The sequence below is a fragment of the Falco biarmicus genome, chromosome 4 (genome assembly GCF_023638135.1).
Source record: "Falco biarmicus isolate bFalBia1 chromosome 4, bFalBia1.pri, whole genome shotgun sequence".
NCBI lineage: Eukaryota > Metazoa > Chordata > Aves > Falconiformes > Falconidae > Falco > Falco biarmicus.
Window position 1 is genome coordinate 87,944,555 of NC_079291.1, and position 15,136 is coordinate 87,959,690.

At 50.1% G+C, this 15,136-nt stretch overlaps 1 long non-coding RNA gene across 1 annotated transcript in view; it reads right to left on the bottom strand.

The window, feature by feature from the left end:
- The window catches only part of LOC130148366 (uncharacterized), a 62,871-nt gene that overhangs the window by 5,452 nt on the left and 42,283 nt on the right, over positions 1-15,136 (bottom strand). The window contains exon 2 of the long non-coding RNA XR_008821544.1: positions 2,876-3,027. This is a non-coding gene — a long non-coding RNA (uncharacterized LOC130148366). The remainder of the gene's footprint in view (positions 1-2,875; positions 3,028-15,136) is intronic.

Consider the following 15,136-nt stretch of genomic DNA (forward strand, 5'->3'; position numbering starts at 1 on the left):
GCACTGGCGGAAGCTCCCCGCCCAGGGGATCCCCAGCGGCGGCAGAGCTGCGGGGCTCCCTACACACGCAATGCGCTGCAGCCGGTGCCGGCCCGCCTGCCACCACCCCCGGCGGTGTTTGCGGTGGCACATATGCTGTGCAGAGGGTTTGTGGTGCCTGCGGCATGTTGCACGGCTGTCAGGCACAATGCCCGGTCCCGGTGCCAAAGTCTGGCACTATTCCCCGCAAGTGGGCACAAATTCATCCTAGAACACAAACAAAGAAGGAGGCAGCAAAGTTGTCGCTTGCGTGGGCACGGAGAGATTCCTGTACAGGGAGGGACTTCACCAGGGCCAGGAGTATTTCTGTTTAAAATTAAAATGGTCTTTTTAAAGCAGATTAAAACTTGCTATGAAAGCAACCGTGAACATCTGTGATCTCGCAGCAAAGCGTTTCCTGGCTTTTTTAGAAATTGCCCTGTTCCCATTATAATATCAGCATAATTCTGTCTCTCTATTTCAAGCTTGCAAGAGATTTGTATTTCCAAATAATTTTTACAGAATTCAACCATGAATTGCAAGCTGTTTTTTCTGCTTACGAATTAATTGTATGTGTGTGTCCAGTGCTAAGCCTTAATTTGTGCAATGTAATTAACCATGTAGAAACCATAATACACTGTGTTTGGAAGAGTTACATCCGGTTAATCTAATTGACTAATAACATGTTTTCATTTAGCAGCACGTACTGTATTTCCAGTGATTGAATTAATGTCATGTTAACAGCTGCTTTTTGCAACAACATTTGGCATAAATTGCATTAAAAATTGATGTTCGTACAAATGTATTTTGAATACAGCTCAGCACATGGCCTGGGAAAACACTCCTGTTGTTTATTAAATCAACTCAGTTTGCAAGTGCGCTCAGAGGAGCAGCACTGCACACCACAAGTGCCCTGCCTTTTTTGCTGGCAGGACTGGGGTGGGACCCATGCAGACCCCTGCCATCCCATGTCCTGCCCTGGGTCCAGGTCTCCCCCAGCTGTGGGACAGCCTCTTCTCACTCCTTTGGGCTTGCAGCGCCCGAGGTTACAGCTTCCCTGCGTGAGCTCCTGGAACAGGTTTTAAAAGGAATCTCTGTTGACAGAGAGACCGTGGTTGCAAAGCTCCAGGCACCTGCTGGGAAAAAGGAGACCTGGAGACACAATTAGCTGTGTCCCTCAGTAAACTCATCACCGCTGTGCCTGTCTAGCCTGCCTGCCTCTCTCCCAGGGGGCAGACACAAGGACCGAATGAAAACATGCTCTGCAGCCGCATCCTTCCCTCCTGTCTGTATTTGCACATGGTCCCGAGGGAGGCGGATCGATGCGCCTGCGGCCGGGAGACTAACCCTCACCGCAACCTGCACAGGAAACAAACCAAATCGAACAGACTGGGCCCCTCTCCGCCACCTTTCCACCTTCAGAGGCGCGAGGAGGGCAGGCATCCGCAAGGCTCAGCCCACGGACCGCAGCCACGGGCCACGAGCACGATGAAGGAGCCCAAAGTCTGCCGCACCCCAAGGGTGGCTCCAGAAACTGCTCCACCTCGGATGGCAGGTGGAGAGTGCAATTAAAAGGAGCGCTTGAAAGATGAGGTTTGCTGTGTCCCAGTGAAATCTCCGGCAGGGGCTGCACAGTCTTTGCAAGCTGGCTCATTTGGTTTTCACATGCAATCACCAATCCCTACCTTCAATCTAAGCCAAAAGCAAAAATATGGAAATACAGGGGCAGAGGATGCATTGGCAGCATCACAGCCCAGCCCAGCCAGGCCTGGAGCTCTCTGGAGCCTGCTGGAAGGGAAGGCTGCCCAGCAGGGAGGACGTGCCTGCCACAGCATCTCCCGTGCCACCCAGCAGGAGTGGGAGTGGGAGAGGGTAGTGCCCTGCCAGGAGGCACAACCACCCCGCACACATTCACCTGCCCCAGGTGAGCAGACCCACAGCGTCGGCCCCAGCGCGTCCTGGCAGGGGAGCAGAGCCCCTCACTGTCCTCGCCTGGACCGCCCCAGGCACCAGCCTGCTGAGATGCCTCAGGTCTGGGGGGATCTTCTGTGTGCATTTCAAATGCACTTAAATAAAAAATCAGCTTCTCGGGCTGGAGCACAGGCTGCGCAGAGGAGAGCAAGGCAGAGCTCCCGGGGCTGCCGGGGCTCCCACTGCCGCTGGCGGGCTCTTGGACTGACACGTGAGGGTCCTGCTCAGCAGCGCAGGGGCTGTGGGCTGCCTCCCACCTCTCGTGCACACAGGCAAACAAGCGCACACACACGCACGCGCGCACACACACACACACACACATCTTTCTTCCTCCTCACAGTGATTCAGGAGTTCCTTTTTCTCTGCGGTGGATAGATAACAAGAGCTGGGTTTTGATTCTGCATGGCAAAGATGCTGCTTTGAGAGCTGCCTGTGATCCCCTGGAGCCTGCTCGCTCTGCCCTTGTTGTACATCATTACTAGAGAGGAAAATAATGGCTTATGAAATTTCAGGTGCAAAGTGGAGACTGTCAAGGGAAATGGCAAGCCCACATAGGCTTTTTCCTTTTGTACTTAAATTTACGTAGGGTATTGTCTTGGGCTTTATTATTTACAGGTTGAATTTACGTAAGGTCATCTTGGGCTTTATTATTTACATGTTGTGTCTTTCCTATTCCTTTGACAGGTCCTTGAGTGGTGGTAGGGACATGCCAGCCTGAGAATGGCTCAAGAGATGGCCCAAACACAAAGCCACGGACTGTTTCAGACCCACTGTCCCCTCTGTCCCTCCCTCTCCCCCTACACGGAATCATCCACAATGCACACATTTGAAACGTAAAAGCAGAACTACCGAGCTGGTGCCAGAACCCTCCTCAGGCTGTTGTTACCTGTTGGATGGTGGTGAGGTTTCTGCCTTTGTCATCTTCAAAGAGTCTCCTCCTTGGTTACCCCAGCTCTGCCCTGCATACTGCTGCACTGGCTCACATCATTTCAGCACAGCTGGACGGGCCACCCAGCTCCTCTGTGCATCCTCACCTACCTGGGAAACAGAGAAGACGTTACTTTCCTGACTCAGAGGGTCAGAGGCTGCTTGCAGGTGGCAGCAGGAGGGCCACGGTGCCACGGTACTTATGCATAAGGGGAGTCCTTTCCCAGGAACAGAAGCCTCCTCCCTTTCCCCGGCAGGGTGCTAACAGGCATTCATGCACCTCAGCTCCACTTAATCTCCAGCTCTTTCTTCACTGATCATCTATGTGCTTTCACCAAATGTGAAAAGATGTGGGCAAAGAAGGTAATGCCAGTGCTGGGAGACTGCCCAAGGGGGGGTGCCCCAAGCGCGGCACAGTCCCCTGAGAGCCGATACAGAAACTTCAGATCTTTACAGTGCTGCCAGAGGACTAGAAACAAACCTTTGGGATAATGATCTGGAGAGCCAGGAGGAAGCTGACAAGCTTATGGGATGAGCATCATGGAGCAGGAATCTGGGAAGCCCTGGCCCATGGTCTGCACCCTCTTCAGCCTCAGCCTCTCCAGTTTCTCCTTACATAAACCCTGGGTCTCTGGTCTGATTTTGGCTGCAGCAGGATCCTCCCTCCAGCACTTTTCCCAGTTTAGTGCCTCTGATCAAGTCTCAGCACTTTGGCAGCACTGGCTCTCCATAGTCCACACTTGTCACTTTTTAGGTACAGGGAACAGATGAGCGATATGCTGTGTCTTTTCAGTAATACACTACTCCGTCTTTAAGAAACAAGGCAGAAAATGCTTCTTGCAAAGCCTCAGTGTTTCTGGACTGAGCAGCAAAGGCACTGCCTGCTTGCTGAGATCACGTTTGTAAGGACCACAGCTCCACTATTGATTCTGATTTTTTCAACAATTTTAAATCAATTAAAGCGGAACATCTGCACGTAGTTAGGAGATAATGCTAACCACTTCCCACACAGTCAGAGCAAACCACGTTCCCTGGGAAGATGGATCTGAGTTGAAATAACACAGCGAACACAGCAGGACGTCAGGGTTCATGCCACAGCTAAGCTCAGAGCTGGTGAATGAGATTCTCAGATCTGCGCATCACACTTCTACTGAACAACTAGAAAATCTCTGGAAGATGTGACCGCTGGTTACCAGCCCTGCAGGTGGAGAATTTACTTAATTTAAAGCAACAGCTAAAATGAGATTTATTGGAGAAAATTGCATCTAACATCAAAGTGAATGTACTAAATGCTTAAAGGTCACTTTTAAAAATAAGTTCAAACAGAATACATACTACAGAACTTGTGAATGGCATTTTTACTTTAAAAAAGCACCTTTTGTTTCCCTTCAGATTTGTGAACACATTTAGTGCCCCTGTGCTGAGACATAACAGCATGAGACTTAAGCATCTGCAGTGCAACCAGGCAACACTCAAGGTTCCAGCATCTCTGCTGATGCAGCTGTGACCCAACAGGCAGCCATCAGCCTGGTCACCTTGTCCTCTCCTGCTGTCTCATCTCCGCCTGCACTGCTCCCTGCCGCAGGATCAATGGCCAGCCCTGGTGGGTGCTGTCCCTCATGCTCCATCAGCTCTAGAAGTGGCAAGTGGGACCAGGGTGGCCCAGCAGTCAGGCCGCAGAAAGCTGTGTGTGCAGTTTGGCTGCTGAGTAACGTCCTGCAAGCACCGTCAGGGCACAGGATCCGTGGGCTGTGCAGCACCAGGGTAACCCCACAGGAGGGGTACAGGTCACCTGAGGAGGGGGTACCCCAGCACCGTGACAGGACATCTCAGCACATGCACCGTTCTCCCTGGGCAGGCACAAAGGGTCACTCCCCAGCGGTGTCTGCTGCTCAACCAGCACTGGGCAACCTCACTGTGCTGCCAGGAGCATGGGAACATTAAGACTTTGAAATACACCCACATTCTTCTGTTTCCTCCTCCTTCCTCTGCAAAACTGCTTAAAAATTGAATTTTTCTTCTCTTTAAAATTTGTATTTTATTCTGGTGAAATACTATAACTTTCCTACAGGGAAAACCTGCGAGAGCAGTGGCATGCTCTCACCCTCCTTTCAGAGCAGAGCAGCCCCTGGCACACAGCACGACAAGGAAACCTGCTGCCTCCCTGGTGCTGCCTTCACTGCCCCTGGGAGGACACAGGGCAGCTCCCTCTGCCCAGGGAGGAGGGTTTGGGCCATGGGGGCACGGACAGGGCGATGTGCTGGAGCTATCTGGGACATCACAGGTGCTCCTGGCAGGAGATGGGGACACCAGCCACTGGCAGTAGTTCCCGATGGCAGGTGGGCATGAGGACACTGGGAAAGCCCTTGTTGCCTGGGCAAGGAGAAGAGACCAGCTTGGGTCCGTGCTCCTGGGGTTCAAACAGACCACACACTGACCAGCTGATTTTTCTCCATTTTCTATTGCTCTCTGATATACGTCTGACCCAAATGAAAATCTCCGAGTCCTTCTTTGTTCAGGGATATGTGTTTTTTGCAGCACTGCCAACACATTTCTGAATGTGTTTTGTTCCGAGTAAATGGGCCAGCCAGACAACCAGGTAAAACCTATCACACTGCTGTCACCGCCAGACAAGTCCATCCTGCACGCTCACCCTGGGGACAGGCAGTCCACTCTCGCTCCCCTGCCTCCAGCAAATAGATGTACCTCTTCTCTGCTCCATGTGGGAGGAGGAGACAGCAAGAGGAAGAGGACAAAGTCATCAGACACGGTTCCCAGCACTGCCCATGTGCCGCAGCCATGACCCACGGACCCATGCGTAGCCTGCAGCAGTCGGGGCTGCTTTAATCCCTGCACGGGCCTCCATCCCACTCAGAGGAAGGGCACGAGGGTCACATCACCCTTGCCTTCCGCACCTCACCTTCGCCCAGAGCTCGGCACAGCCAGCTGGGACCCGCCGGGGGGCACAGCGCTGCGGGCCCAGGGTGCTGCTGAGCTCCTTCTCCGGGGAAGGGGGAACGGCCGCCCTCAGCTCCCCGGCACCGGTGGTCAGGGGGACGCAGGGAGCTCAGTGGGCACTGCTTGGGTTTACATCCAAAAGAAACTTTTTCTCCTGTTTCTCCTTCATGGATTCAAAATCCTGGTTTTTTTTTTATTCTATACCCAGCAGTGCGTTGTTCCTGCTGGGAAGGAGGGGTTTGGTTTAAGATACTTGTAAAAGCAAAGGAAAAAAGGACAGGAAAATTGTTGGTTGTAGAGGTACCTGTCTGGGAGCCTGGAAAACAGGAAAATGATGCACAGATACATTTGTGCTGATGACAGCCTGATATCTTGTCTACTCACAGACATTTTTCATGGCTTTACAAAAACATCTCTTCACCATCTGTGCAAGCACCATTCCTGTGTTGCAGCAAAACCCAAGGGGCTGTAAAAGATGCCCCAAGTGGCCTGTGAACTGAGAGTGTTTCAGAGCTCGAGGGGAAGAAAGCTTCCCTTCCTTAGTTTGCTGTCTTTGTTGCAGGTTATACAGGCTTAATTTTTCATCTCTCATCCAGTTGTTGCTCATTAGCTCCATGGGTGAACACCCCTGTGCACAGTCCCTATGACAGAGGGACGTAGTGGAGCTTAGCTACTCCTACCAGCGTCACCAGCTTTAATCCCACGGCATCCACAGCCTACGTGGGAGCACAAAGAGCTGCCTGCGGTGCACGTGCCGTTCAGCACAGCCTACCTGCACGTGCTGCCTCTAACGCAGTTTGCACACAGCGAGGGAAGGAGCAATGTCCTACAGATTACATTTGAGTCGGCAGAGACGTGGTGAGAAAGGCAATGCCAAACTGCAAGGCAAACAATGCAGCAGCGAACAGCTTTTGCCTCAGTGGGCATAACTGCTGAAAAGCAAACCTCAGTCAAATGGGGACTCAGCAGTGAGCAAGGAGACAGGGTGTGGGCTGATGCCACCAGCCAGGAAAGCTGCTGCCTAGGAGTCCTTGGCACATCGCAAACAGAGCCGACCTCTGCAGATTTCAAAGGCAAATCATAGATTCGAGTTCCACCTGAGAATCAGCATAAACAGGACTGACAGCCCCAACTCACTGGAATGTGCTTTGTTCATCCCTGGTGTGTCATTGCAATCAGCATCCCACCTGAAATCTCTGGGAAACAAAAGCATACTCAGAAAAAGACTTAAACCACAGAACCATATAGCAATTAAAAGTCATGTTCATAACAGAATCATTAGTGCTGATTCTCATACTCTTTACATAGGAGCAGCACGTAATAATCATTTCCAATTAAATTACGCTTCTCCAAGGTGCATTAACCACTTTTATCCATCCGATTAATTGGACCCATCTCTGCTGCATGGAGTAGAGTTACATCACTCCATAGGGAAAGTAGACAGTTAATAAAAAACGTTGCTGTGGTACTAACACAGGAACACTTTGCTATCAAACACACACACTCACATGCACATTTGCTGCAAATTGTCTACTCAAGCACAGATGCATGACTTTACCTGCACACCCACAGTCAAGCGCACCTTGCAGGCAAACATGCATCTGTTCTTGGAAAAAACGAATGGCTGTAGGCTTGCACATTTTGCAGCATCAACGTCTCCAGAGGACGTGCCCTCCAAGGCCAGTACTACCATCCAATTTTCCTGGCTTCCTGGGACTTTGCTCCCCCCTCCCCTTAGCGCCCAGCCCGCACTGCAGGGATAACAACTCCCATTGCTGAGGCTGGACCTAGTGACCCAGCACCCCCTCACCACCCCGAGCACTGCAGCAGCCCTGTGCGGCTGGACGTGCGCTTCCCTCTGCTCTGCCAATTACTGCTGTGTGATGGGGAGACTCGCCAGCTGCCCGGACCCACACCAACGCTCTGATCCTGCCGCTCCCTTCCTCCTAGGACACAGCGCTGGGCAGCGCTGCTGCAGGTAATGGCTTCAGTGAAGGAAATTGCACAGGGCCCAATTTGTGCAGGAAGAGCTAACCTGCTGCCATGACCTGGAGGTGAGATTTTATTTACTTGAGAGGGATGAATGTTTCCATGCAAATTCTTCAGGCACTCCATTCTTCAGACTCCTCTTAGCAAGAAATGAAGAGAGATTTCTCCCACGCATCAAAGGACGCATCAGTGTAGAACAGCAGCAGAAGAGGGGCAGCACCTATTTAAAAGACAGTAAATGGGACATCTGGATGCATGCATGGTGGTTGGACAGCATTCGCAGATGGTGCACAGGCATGATGGCAGCTGCACCTGGGATGGGGCCCCAAGGTGCATTCCCAACAAAAGACCTCAAAAGAAGTTGCCTGCTGACCCTGGGGCTTTGTAAATAGGGTCAGTATGGTTCAGTGAGCCCTGCTGCTTCATCATGATTGCGGTTCCTCTGTGGGAGCAACCACCCAGCCACCTCTTGGGGATTAAAATAATTCCCTTGTGATAAGAAATAGTGCATATGCAAGAACAGCCAAGCGCACCCAGATGAGCAATGCCCATGTGGGCTCCAGGAAGCTGAGCTCAGAAACAGTAGGACTGGGTGGGCACTGGAACATCACCAGGGTCCCCAAACCAGAAACACATTGAAATGAGCAGAAATGGGGAAGAGACAGCCCATGCCTGAGTGGGTGAGGTCTTCTCCAGGATCCTGCCAGACGAACATCTAATCTGCACTGAAAGGAAGGAGTTGGGATGGCAGAGGCACGTGTACGTTTCTGCTTCTACATGCCTATGCCCATGTTGTAAGGGAGGGGAGCGCTCTCATTCATGCTCTCTGCAGGCACAGATAATATAGCCTCAGGAGCACACAGTTATCAAAATGTTATAAATTGCTACCTTTTAAATAGTGTGGTAATTTGCTAGTCCATTACAGAAGGAGTTGTAGGATACAAGGAGCACACTATGAAAAATTATGCCTTCTGCGTCACTGCTGACCTCCACAGCTGAGGTGCTCTCAGAACTGCTCCATTATGTCAGACTACCCTGAGCAATTAGCCATCCGTCAGAGCTCATCAGCGTGTCACAGTGCCACAGAAGACACCACACGCTCCTGACAGCTCCCTTACTGGAAACATTTGCTGCAGAGGTGCCATTCGCCTTTGTGTTGGTGTAACCCACGGTCACCAGGAGATTGGTCCCAGCAGGGAGAACTGCACTGGCTCTCGGCAGCCACCTCTCCTTTTGTAATCAAGGTATTTTTGTAGACATCACTGCGAGCTGAGCCAGTCAATTTTAGTCCAGAAGTTTTATTCTAAGGATTTCTAAAACCTGGAAACAATTATTTTTTTGTGACCAGTAGTGTTTTTAGGGACAGTGCTGCTGCCAAGCACCGTCTGTGCAGAAGTCAGCGGGAGGGCAGCCTGCCCTGGCATGGCAGCACTGCTGTTTCCCAATGGGATGTGTTCCTCTGAGGCTGGAGACAGCCGTACACCCCATCTGGCATCTTGCTGACAAAGGTCTTGCTGAAGGTCTCCTTACGACAGTCTCCAGCGCAGCCCTATCACAGTCTCATTGTCTCTGAAAGTCCAAAATCCTTTTTCAGTGTTGAAGTAAAATACCGTCTTTCTACATAGTCTATATTTTTTTGTCCAAGCCAAATACAGACTATGATACAGATCATCTTTAGCTTCTTTCTCTTAAAGGATTCTCAGAACTCCTGCAGGTCTTGAAGACAGGGATATAAACCTTCCCTCTGTTGCCCACTAACAAAGAGACACATATCAGAGGTCCCCTTTCCCAAGGTCTGAGGCAAATTCCCTTAGAGGGAGCTTCTTAAGGCCAGGAAAGATGCACGGAGCCTTTGCAATACCACCTCCAGCACCACAGCCTGTGGATGGGGATGAGCCATGGTGGAGCCAGCTACCAGTAACAGCTCCCAGGACCTCTGCAAATGACCCTTCTGCAGAGCACACGGCATCCCATGGATGGTCACAGCCTGGGGTAGGTCCAGTCATCAGAAGCCCCTGACTGCATCAGTCCTTACACACAGCAATGGAAAAAGGCGAACAAAATCCTCCTGTCTCCCAGGACAGTCCTTACATCTCCTCTGCTGTACCTGCTTCTGGACACCTCTGGGCTCTGCCTCTAGTCCGCTCTCAGGAGACTGATGTTTCGTATCCTGGCTGGGCACCTTGGCCCAAAAGCCAGGGAGCAGCCCCTGCACCTGGGTCCCCTGAATGGTCGCAGACAGGCTTCATGCGGCTCAGAGACCATGCCTGGCTCGTGCCCTTAAAGGCTGTTTCCCATCGCCAAGGCACCAGGTGAGAGCCCGGGACTGCCTTGCAGGTTGGGGAAGGAGGTAGCTGCCAGCCTATTCAGCTCACACCAGGAAAATTATGTCTGTTACACCAGTTTTGTGAAAGGCAAAGGGATATTTCTCCTAACCCGTGTTTAATTTCTACACATAAATCCCCCTGAACCTAAACTTCCCATTTATTTTATGTGCTTAGATATTTCCTCATGAGTTGCAGGTGAAATCCATGTCCTGGCACACACGTAAAAGGAATGTGTCCTGGCAATATATGCATCATCCCTGGAGATAAATCTTTTCTTGCTGGGGAGGAAACCCTCAAGGCTTGCACACACAGCAGCTATTAATTTATCTCAAAATATACACATTTCAGGAAAAAAATAAACATGCAAATACATGATGTGTTACTCCTAGGCTTTCTGTTCAGGTGGCAAGGTGACAACTGGCAGTTCATCGGAAACTTGCACGCAACTTACAAACAGCTTATTGAAAACACATCAACCAGCCAACACCTGGAGAACAGTCAGCACCCTGGCAACACGCACAGCGTACTCTGATTGTATCACACAGAAAACACACGTGCTGCTGCCACTCTAGTCTAGAAAAACATGGCAAAACAGCAAAACACAGGAAGGGGCCACAGCAGCTGGGGGAGGGGAGGTGGGGGGCTGGCACAGCCTGGCAGCAGGGCCCCCCCAGCCCCCCCACCGCCACAGCCGTGCCCCCAGCAAATCCACTTTCCTCCCGAGGACTGGAGCCAACGCTTCTGCCGTGGGTGGCTCCGGTGGCCCCTGCTGCTGCAGGACAGCTGCAGGCAGAGGCAAGACCTCCCTGGTTTGCTATCTCCACATCCACATTTCTCACAGGAAACACGATCAGGGAGCTTTGTGGGATCGTGAATATGAATTGCTTTGACCTCACTTAGTCTGATATGGTGGAGTATTAAATCTCTATTTTTCAAGCATTAAGCCTGTGTAATAGAAGGATGCTGCGAGCAATTTGCAATAAGATGAAGGGATATTACTGTCCTGGGAGACAGACAATCCAACCACATCCACAAATTGATAACAGAGATAGTGGCTTAGGTTCATGCTAGCTATTAATTAAGGGCATGTTTTATGTGGAAGACAATACCAGCTTACACAGGCAGGTACTTGTTGGCCTTCCCTTCCCTGCGGTGAGCAGCACTCCAAGCTGGAGTGCAGCCAGGTGGGTTAGCTTACCTTGCTGAACCTCAGTTCACACACTTACCATTTGAATCTCTGACAGGCAAAATTAATTTCTCAAGCCTTTAGCACAGCCGCTTCAGAGCTGTTGTTCCGCCACTCAGGAGCAGTCGGCGGCTGCTGGGAGCCGCTGCCGCAGGGACATTCAAAGGCTTGGCCAGAGCAAAGAGCTAGCAACTGTGCTGAGAGCTCATACGTCTCTGGCTGCTAATGAGCAGCTAACCATGTCCCCAGCTCCTCCTTTGCCCTCAGAACTTGCTGCCTCATTATCTGGCTGATCCCCAGCTCTCAGGCAAAGAAATCCAAAACTGGGTTTCATTCCTTCTTGCCTCTCCTTCTCTCATCACAGCTGCTGGCAGCATCCCACTCAGCCAAGGAATGCAATCGCTGTCCCACTTGATGCCCTCAGCAAGTTTTCACTTCCCACCCCCTGCAGCGGGACTCTCTCAGCATCTCACATCCATTAAGTGACTTGGGCGGATTACAGGGCCACTAACTTGTGTCCTAATTACCAACAGAATATTACCCTTTGATAACCTTTTGCTCCTCCCTCTAGACTTTAGCAACAAGCCTGCAACATGCCCTGAAAACTGACCCCCACACTGGTGTGCAAGACCCACTGCTGCTCCTGCTTCACTCAAGAAAACCTCTCCCAGGTCTCACCCTGGTTCTCCGAGCAGGGCCAGCCCGTGCCAGGGGAGCGAGCCCCCAGCCGCCTGCAGCATGTTGCAAGGTGAAACATTGCAGAGGGCAAGAACCAAGAGTCAGGGTGCACGATGGCTCCTAGGAGCGAGAATGCTGACTTGTACTCCCAGGCTCTGTCAGGCTGATGGAGCAAGAAGCGGCAAATCCAGAGCACCAGCAATACCACGGTGTCAGCTCTTCTGGAGGGTGTCTTCCCTGCTGGGTGTTGCCCAAAACGTTGTGTAGAGCCAAATAACACAGGTCAGCAGTGGAAGTATGTATACAACAATGGAGGAAAAGGTATGAAGGTCCTGTGTGACAAATAAATTAAAGCATCTCTTCTTATGGACAGGCACCCATGGAGAAGAACTGAGACAGATAAATCAATGGGATAGGCTAGGGAGACAGAAGAGATATTTTTCTCCAGATGGGATTAGAGAACAGCTTAAGAATTGATGAGGCAGTGAGGATAGGAGATGGCTCCAGACTGCAGGCTCCTGATGATGCTGCTACCCACCCCAAAGCCCCTGTGTCAGGGCCCCATGCAGGTCACACACACCTTTGGAAAATTTTGTTCAAAGATATGGGGAACTTCTGGCAGGAAGCGTGATCCCTTACAAACCAGGCCAGTTTCGCCTAGGGTCTTCTGTTAAAATGTCCCTGGCCCACTGGTTTTCTCTGTCATCAGCAAAGACATTCTATGTCAAAGCAAAGCCTCCGATAATTGCCTGGCAACAAAAAAAAAATGCAGGGTGCCTGGCTTGTCTGGTGGGTTTCCTTGCTGCATGCAGAGCAGAAGGAAAGAGGGGGTCCAGGGCCAAGGGCAATGCCAAAGCTGTGGACAGTGCAGATCTTCCTGAAACCTGGAGAAGCCGCTCCAGCTATGGATTTATCTGTATTTCAAAGATGACAGTTGGTGTGATGCGGGTGCTGAGAGCCAGAGACTTTGGCTGGACCTCGGACATGTCCATGAGCTGGCTAGGATGGGATTTGTTACATGCCCAAGCACACACATCCCTTGCTGAGGTCACACAGGGACCGGGGAGTGAGTTGCCGAAGAAGGGCAATCTGGTCCATGGTGAGAAATGGAAACATTTACAAAACAAAGACAGACAGGCTGGAAGTCAGGCCCCTGAAGGACGAAAGGAGCATCCTTCAGTGTCAGAGAGCACACTTCTGCAGCCTGCAGACCACATCTGGCTGCAGACTCACACCCTGTCTCCATTAAAAGCCTGATGCACACATGCTTATGAAGCCAAAACTTGTCCTGGGATGGAAGCGATCATTAGCCCAGCAAGCCTGGGAACCTCTGTGCTTTTTGCATGCTCTACATCCAAATCCACATCATCGCCAGCTCTTTGAAGCCAGTATCTGTACTGCACCTTGGCATATTGCAGATTACAACATTTCAGGCTGCCTGCTGCAGCTCAGCTGTATGTCTGATCTTGGGTGAGGAATTTCTCTTTATACCAAACTGTCTATTCAAGTCATAAAAATAGGCTTTTTTTCCTGCTGTAAGTGCAACACTTTTCATATTTTTACTTCCAGCTGTCTAGATAGTATTTCACTTTTTTCATTTCTAGTGCTCGCTCTCAGTTATTTAATGTGAATTTCTAGGGCATGGTGCCCTTAGCAGACATCAGAGCAATATAACACAAGAAACCAGATATATACTGTTCCAGGAGAAGGCAGGAACAAAAAGACAAACTAGGCTCTTAATACATATGGTGGTTTTGATTCATGGAATATAGAAAATTGTATTTGATTATATCTGTAATGGATCCTCGTAACTTTAGATTAGGGTTATGCTGATGGCCCAACTAATGGACAGTTTATTGCAGGAATAGATTTCATCCTATCATATTTTTTTCCTGGTATCAATTACTTTGAATGTTTAAATGTCTCATTTCTCTGGATGTTTATTGCTCAATTTTCCTTTCCAAAACCCCCCCTACACACACACAATGCCCCTGGTGTTGCTCTGCCAAGTTGCAAGGAACTACAGTTTGTGTGCCCCTGGAGTCCAGAAGCTCCTGTCATCTACCAGCTGCATGGGTCAGAAGAAGACCCACATTTAGGGCTTAGTTACTGAAGTCATCGCAGCATGTAAGCCATGAGGTAATAGAGTCAAAGTTCTCTTAGCAGACATGTGGATGCTATTGGAAAAAAATAAAATAAAAGTAAAAGGCTTATTAAATTAACCTGTCTAAAAAAGAAAAGGAACATGTGGGATTGCTGCCTGTGAGATTAACAGCAAATCTGATGATAAAAGAGATTGGAAGCAAAGACGGTTTGGTGGAGAGCATCTCATTTTCAGTCAACTTATATTAGTAAAGCCCTGAAGAATAGAATCATTAAATTATTACTCTCTGAAGCAGTGCAGAAGGACCTTGAAGGTAACGCTCGTATGCCAGTTTAGGAGTCTGTGGAGGCACCAAAGATGTTACCTATTGATTTGAGGCCCAGAGGGAAAAAGGGCTGGTGCATTTTTTTTTTTTTTACTTATTTTTTTCACTTTGCCTGGCTTCAACCATGTCTGAAATTCTCAGGGGGGGCAAAAAAAAAAAGCACTTGCAGAGAAAAACACCATCTTTTCCACACTTTAAATACTAGCCAAGCTTCTCAACACCAGTGATTTCAGAATGATCTCTACTATTTACTTCATGAAAGTACACTCTGCCTCACTCCAGAATTGATACCTGCCAGTCAAGGGGTGTCACGACATCAGTCTCCCTGAAGAGCAGCCATCCCCAGTTTGGAACAGAAGCCAAGTTTTGAGGGCATTTGTCAGGGCCATTGGCTGACACATCGGAGGGGAGCACTGGGTGGACATTTCAAAGGGTGGCTGTCAATAAGAATTTTTTATTTATTTTTTTTTCGTTCAGCTAAACTCTTCAATTTGTCCAGCATGGGCAGAGGAGAGGATGCAGGGGCTCTTCATGCCTGATGCATTTTACTATCACAGCCCTTATTTCTTGGAGGACAAGAGAAGAGCCTGACAGTAGGGATGCACAACAGCTTGGTTGGCTCTGTCAAGGAGGGCAAGGCTGCGTGCTGGCCA